Source organism: Oncorhynchus kisutch, linkage group LG30, assembly GCF_002021735.2.
Source record: "Oncorhynchus kisutch isolate 150728-3 linkage group LG30, Okis_V2, whole genome shotgun sequence".
Lineage (NCBI taxonomy): Eukaryota > Metazoa > Chordata > Actinopteri > Salmoniformes > Salmonidae > Oncorhynchus > Oncorhynchus kisutch.
The window spans coordinates 6,870,049-6,877,844 of NC_034203.2; positions in this window are offsets into that span (position 1 = coordinate 6,870,049).

Sequence of the window (7,796 nt, forward strand, 5' to 3'; positions counted from 1 at the left end):
ACCAACGAAGACGATCGGAACCGCAGTGCGAGTGATTCGGAGTTTACCTGCAGATTGTAGGCTAATTATCCATTAATAACTATACTAGCCTATACATTAAATCAGGAAATTAATTGTGGGTTATGTGCTACAACTGAGTAGCCTATTTAGCAGTAACGTTAGCTTGTTTAGCCTATGTCTGCCTACTCTGTTGTATTTAGTCATTTAAAGCTCAGACACACCGTTAAGATTGTCAAACGTTTGCCTGCTGACAGCACTTAGCATCTCTGAAAAGTGTCGTCAATCAATCTCTTTTGTGTTCACACCACAAAGACCTTGGAAGTCGTCAGCCACTCAGCCTTGTTGAAACATTCCAAACCAGAAGGAGCCAGTAGCATTGTTTGGGAATGACAATCCGTGCGTGGTCCTTATGGTCTAGATTCCAAGCTATCTGCATAAATTGAACAATGAGACAGATATTTCAACAGATGTATAAATGTGAAGCATCCGGTTGGCGTTTCCACTCACTACCAAATATGGTGATGAGAAGAAGACCAGTGGCCTATAGTGGAGAAGATGGGTTGAGATTTTGGCTGACATTTTGTTATCTATGAAGCATTTGATCTCCATACAGTTTTCTGATTCCAAACTCCTTAGAAAGGCCGGAACCTAGGAAGAAACCTAGAGAGGAACCAGGCTCTGAGGGGTGGCCAGTCCTCTTCTGGCTGTGCCGGGTGGAGATTATAACAGAACATGGCCAAGATGTTCAAACGTTCATAGATGACCAGCAGGGTCAGATAATAATAATCTCAGTGGTTGTAGAGGGTGCAACAGGTCAGCACCTCAGGAGTAAATATCATTCAGAATTAGAGAGAGAGTCCAAAACAGCAGGTCCGGGACAAGGTAGCATGTCCAGTGAACAGGTCAGGGTTCCATAGCCACAGGCAGAACAGTTGAAACTGGAGCAGCAGCATGACCAGGTGGACTGGGGACTGCAAGGAGTCATCAGGCCAGCTAGTCCCGAGGCATGGTCCTAGAGCTCAGAGAAGAGAGAGAGAGGGAGAAAGAGAGATAAAGAGAGAGAATTAGAGAGAGCATACTTAAATTCACACAGGACACCGGATAAGACAGAAGAAATACTCCACATATAACAGACTGACCCTAGCCCCCCGACACACAAACTATTGCAGCATCAATACTGAGACCTAGCCTTAACAGGAAGCCAGTCTAGAGAGGCTAGCACTGGAGTAATATGATCAAATTCTTTGGTTCTAGCCAAGACAGATAAGATCTAAACCAGACCAATTTGGGTTTCCACTCACTCTTAAAGAATGTGGTGATCGATGATATCAAAAGCAGCACTTAGGTCTAGGAGCATGAGGACAGATGCAGAGCCTTGGTCTGACGCCATTAAAAGGTCATTTTCCACCTTCACGAGTGCAGTCTCAGTGCTATGGTGGGGTGTAAAACCAGACTGGTGTTTCGTATACATTGTTTGTTGCCTTTCTGTTCCAATTTTCTGGAAGCTTGCTTCAGGGTTCGGGTATTTTCTGTATACCAGGGAGCTAGTTTCTTATGACAAATGTTTTTTGTTTTTAGGGGTGTTACTGCATCTAGGGTATTACGCAATGTTACATTTAGTTCCTCAGTTAGGTGGTTAACCGATTTTTGTACTCTGACTTCCTTGGGTTGGTGGAGTGAGTCTGAAAGGGCATCTAGGAATCTTTGGGTTGTCTGAGAATTTATAGCATGGCTTTTGATGATCCTTGGTTGGGGTCTGAGCAGATTATTTGTTACGATTGCAAACATAATAAAATGGTGGTCCGAAAGTCAGGATTATGAGGAAAAACATTAAGATCCACAATATTTATTACTCGGGACAAAACTAGGTCCAGAGTATGACTGTGGCAGTGAGTAGGTCTCGATACCAGGACCAAAAAAAGCCGATACCGATTAATTGGCTGATTTTTAAATATATATTTGTAATAATGACAATTACAACAATACTTGAACATAATATAATACGTAAATAAAAATCAATTTAGTCTCAAATAAATAGTGAAACATGTTCAATTTGGTTTAAATAATGCAAAAACAAGGTGTTGGAGAAGAAAGTAAAAGTGCAATATGGGCCATGTAAAAAAGCAAATGTTTAAGTTCCTTGCTCAGAACATGAGAACATATGAAAGCTGGTGGTTCCTTTTAACATCAGTCTTCAATATTCCCAGTTAAAAAGTTTTAGGTTGTAGTTATTATAGGAATTATAGGACTATTTCTCTCCATACCATTTGTATTTCATATACCTTTGACTATTGGATATTCTTATAGACACTATAGTATTGCCAGCCTAATCTCGGGAGTTGATAGGCTTGAAGTCATAAACAGTGCTGTGCTTCAAGCATTGCGAAGAGCTGCTGGCAAACACAGGAAAGTGCTGTTTGAATTAATGCCCAGTGCAGGCTATTCCACCTCGCCGCACTGGCAGGGCGTCCGGGACCATTCAACCGGGTAAGGTTGGGCAGGCTCGGTGCTCAAGAGCTCCAGTGCGCCTGCACGGCCCGGTCTATCCGTCACCACCTCCACGCACCAGCCCTCCGGTGGCAGTCCCCCGCACCAGGCTGTCTCTCCGGCCCATCCTTACAGGGGCTCCCTCCTCTCCAGCGCTGCCGGAGTCTCCCTCCTCTCCGGCGCTACCAGAGCCTTCCTCCTCTCCAGCGCCGCCAGGGCCGCCCGTCTGCACAGTGCCGCCCGTCTGCCCAGCGCCGCCAGTGCCGCCCGTCTGCCCAGTGCCGCCTGTCTGCCCAGCGCCGCCCGTCTGCCCAGCGCCGCCAGTGCCGCCCGTCTGCCCAGCGCCGTCAGTGCCGCCCGTCTGCCCAGCGCAGCCAGTGCCGCCCGTCTGCCCAGCGCCGTCAGTGCCGCCCGTCTGCCAGGAGCCGCCAGTGCCGCCAGTCAGCCAGGGGCCACCAGTGCCGCCAGTCAGCCAGGGGCCGCCAGTGCCGCCAGTCAGCCAGGGGCCCGCCGCCCCTCTGTCCAGAGCTGCCGCCCCTCTGTCCCGAGCTGCCGCCCCTCTGTCCCGAGCAGCCGCCCCGCTGTCCCGAGCAGCTGCCCCTCTGTCCGGAGCAGCTGTCCCACCTCTGTCCCGAGCTGTCCCACCTCTGTCCCGAGCTGCCCCACCTCTGTCCCAAGCTGCCCCACCTCTGTCCCGAGTTGCCCCTCTGTCCAGTGGGGTCATTGAGAAGGGTGGCCATGGTGAGAAAGCCACGGAGGCGGACAATAAGGCGGACTAAGACAATGGTGAAGTGGGGTCCGTGTCCCGCGCCAGAGCCGCCACCGCGGACAGACGCCCACCCAGACCCTCCCCTATAGGTCAAGGTTTTGCGTCCGGAGTCCGCACCTTTGGGGGGGGGGGGGGGGGTACTGTCACGTTCTGACCTTTATTTCCTTTGTTTTGTATTTAGTTAGTATGGTCAGGGCGTGAGTTGGGTGGGCAGTCTATGTTTGTTTTTCTATGTTTTGGGGTATTTCTATGTTTCGGCCTAGTATGGTTCTCAATCAGAGGCAGGTGTCATTAGTTGTCTCTGATTGAGAATCATACTTAGGTAGCCTGGGTTTCACTGTGTGTTTGTGGGTGATTGTTCCTGTCTCTGTGTTTTGCACCAGATAGGGCTGTTTTGAGTTTTCACATTTCTTGTTTTTGTTAGTTTGTTCATGTGAAGGGATTTATTAAAACATTAATCAAAACAACCACGCTGCGCTTTGGTCCGCCTCTTGTTCAGATGAAGAAATCCATTACAAGGAGAGGCATCATTTAACACAGTAAATTCATCAGGCTTAACTTCTTATGGCTTAGGGGCAGTATTGCGTGACTTGGATGAATATGGTGCCCAGAGTAAATTGCCTGCTACTCAGGCTCAGAAGTTAAGATATGCATTTTTAGTAGATGTGGATAGAAAACACTCTGAAGTTTCTAAAACTGTTTGAATGATGTCTGTGACTATAACAGAACTCATATGGCAGGCAAAAACCTGAGAAAAAATCAAACCAGGAAGGGGGAAATCTGAGGCTTGTAGGTTTTCATCTTTGCCTATCCAAGATACAGTGTAGATTTGGTCCGATTGAACTTCCTAAGGCTTCCACTAGATGTCATAGGTCTGTAGAACCTGGTTTGAGGCTTCTACTGTGAAGTGGGGACGAATGAGAGCTGTTTCAACCATGAGCTGATCTCACGCACGCCCGTGAGAGCGACCTGCGTTCCATTGCATTTCTAAAGACAAAGGAATTCTCCGGTTGGAACATTATTGAAGATTTATGTTAAAAACATCCTAAAGATTGATTCAAAACATCGTTTGACATGTTTCTACGGACTGTAACGGAACTTTTTGACTTTTCGTCTGGACCTAGTGATCGCAACTCAAGAATTTGGATTTGTGAACTAAACGCGCAAACAAAAAGGAGGTATTTGGACATAAATGATGGACTTTATCAAACAAAACAAACATTTATTGTGGAACTGGGATTCCTGGGAGTGCATTCTGATGAAAATCATCAAACGTACGAAGTTAAGTCATGTTTCAGTCAGGCCAATCACATCAAGATTATGAACAGTGATTAGTTCATTAACTCTAACTGCCTTGGAAGTGAGGGATCTAACATTAAGTAGCCCTATTTTGAGATGTGAGATATCACAATCTCTTTCAATAATGACAGGAATGGAGGAGTTCTTTATTCCAGTGCAATTGCTATAACGAACACTGCCATGTTTAGTTTTGCCGAACCTAGATTGAGACAGACACTGTCTCAGTGGAGACAGCTGTGCTGACTACACTGACTCTGCTAGTGGCAGACTCCACTAAGCTGGCAGGGTGGCTAACAGCATGCTACCTGGCCTGCACCCTATCTCATTGTGGAGCTAGAGGAGTTAGAGCTCTGTCTATGTTCATAGATAAGATGAGAGCACCCCTCCAGCTAGGATGGAGTCCGTCACTCCTCAGCAGGCTTGGTCCTGTTTGTGGGTGAGTCCCAGAAAGAGGGCCAATTATCTACAAATTCTATCTTTTGGGAGGGCTGAAAACAGTTTTCAACCAGTGATTGAGTTGTGAGCCTCTGCTGTAGAGCTCATCACTCCCCCTAACTGGGAGGGGGCCAGAGACAATTACTCTATGCCGACATTTTCTAGCTGATTTACACGCTGAAACTATGTTGCGCTTGGTGACCTCTGACTGTTTCATCCTAACATCGTTGGTGCCGAAGTGGATAGCAATATCCCTATACAATCTACACTCGCCAGTTTTAGCCTTAGCCAGCACCATCTTCAGATTAGCTTAACGTCGGCAGCCCTGCCCCCTGGTAAACAGTGTATGATTGCTGGATGATTATTTTTAAGTCTAACACTACGGGTAATGGAGTCACCAATGACTAGGGTGTTCAATTTGTCAGAGCTAATGGTGTGAGGCTTCGGCGACTCAGACCCCGTAACGGGTGGAGGAGAGACCAGAGAAGACTCAGACTCTGACTCGTTGCTTAATGAGGTTGAAAGTTTATGTTGGCTGAATGAGCGACACCGGTTGGACATTCCTACAGCATTTCCTTTCAGAAGACATGAGAAAATTGTCCGGCTGTGGGGACTGTGCGAGGGGATTTATACTACTATCTGTACTTATTGGTGGCACAGACGCTGTTTCGTCCTTTCCTACACTTAAATTACTCTTGCCTAACAATTGCTTCTGAAGTTAGGTTTGCAGCACGGCTATCCTCGCCATAAGGCGATCATTCTCCTGTATATTATGAGTACAGTGACTGCAATTAGAAGGCATAATGTTAATGTTACTACTTAGCTTCGGCTGGTGAAGGTCGTATAGAACCATGTCCAGATAAAGTATCCGAGGTGAAAAAGTTGAATGAAAAAAGTTGAGCGAGGGAAAAATAAAAGATGGTAATTCAAAAGTAAAAACCGTAAAGTTGTCAGGAAGCAAAGAATCATTAGCAACAAACTGCACAGCAGCACGTAAACAAGTCTACAAGTTGTTGATATTGGCCGCTAGGTAGCTACTTCCCACGCAGTTGCCGGACAGTAGTGCTTGTCAAGCGGGAGTAAAGGGATTAAATTATGTATGACATGGATCCCCAGATCTTCAAATAGTTCTACAGCTGGCCTCCCGGGTGGGGCAATGGTTAAGGGCGCTGTACTGCAGCGCCAGCTGTGCTACCAGAGATTCTGGATTCGCACAATTGGCATAGCGTTGTCCGGGTTAGGGAGGGCTTGGCCGGTAGGGATATCCTTGTCTCATCGCGCACCAGCAACTCCTGTGGCGGGCCGGGCGCAGTGCGCGCTAACCAAGGTTGCCAGGTGCACGGTGTTTCCTCCGACACATTGGTGTGGCTGGCTTCCGGGTTGGATGCGCGCTGTGTTAAGAAGCAGCGGCTTGGTTGGGTTGTGTATCGGAGGTCGCATGACTTTCAACCTTCGTCTCTCTCAAGCCCGTACGGGAGTTGTAGCGATGAGACAAGATAGTAGCTACTAACAATTGGATACCACGAAATTGGGGAGAAAAAGGGGGTAAAATAAAAAAAATAAAAAATAGTTCTACAGCTGCACCATCGAGAGCATCCTGACCAGTTGCATCACCACCTGGTGTCTCACCTGCTCGGTATCTGACTGTAAAGGCACTAGAGAGGGTAATGCGTACGGCCTAGTGCATCACTGGGATGCTTCCTGACTTCCTGACATATACTTTGCGGTGGCAGAGGAAGGCCCCAAAATTTGTCAAAGACTCACCCAAGTCATACTGTTCTCTCTGCTACCACACGGCAAGCGGTACCGGAGCGCCAAGTCTCGGACCAAAAGGCTCCTTAACTTTGGGAAAGGTGGGGCGCTAGCACCATCTCAACAACATCCGGTGAAATTGTAGAGCGCGAAATTCAAAATACAAAAACCGTAATATTAAACTTTCATGAAAAAAAACAAAAAAAAATCATCCAGTTGCTTTGTCAGATTTCAAAAAGGCTTTACGGCGAAAGCATACCATGCGATTATATGAGGACAGCTCCCCACGTACAAAAGCATTAAAAACATTTTCCAAACCAGCAGAGGCGTCAGAAAAGTGAGAAAAAGCGATAAAATAAATCCCGTACCTTTGAAGATCTTCCTCTGTTTGCAATCCCAAGGGTCCCAGCTACACAACAAATGTTTTTTTCTTTTCGATAAAGTCCTTCTTTACATCCCAAAAAAGTAACTTTAGTTGATGCGCTTGAATTAGTAATACACCTGCTCCACTCATTCAAAATGCATACAAAGGAATCCCAAAAGTTACCAATAAACTTCGTCCAAACAAGTCAAACAACGTTTCTAATCAATCCTTAGGTACCCTAATATGTAAATGAATGATTACATTTAAGAAGGAGAATAGTGTGTTCAATACCGGAGATAAAAACGAAGTGCACACCTTCGTCCACGTGCGCCACAAGACTACAGTCCAAATGAGAGCCACCTTGAAAAACGACTAATTCTAGCTCATTTTTCAGAAAACAAGCCTGAAAACCTTTCTAAAGACTGTTGACATCTAGTGGAAGCCAGAACTGCAATATGGGAGGATTTCCTTTGAATTTCCCATAGACAAGCATTTCAATGGGTGGTCACCTCAACCCAAAAGAATTCAGGATGGATTCGGGTTTTTGCCTGCCATATCAGTTCTGTTATACTCACAGATATTATTGTAACAGTTCTAGGAACTTCAGCGTGTTTCCTATCCAACACTACCAATTATATGCATATCCTAGCTTCTGGGCCTGAGTAACAGGCACTTTACTTTGGGCACGTC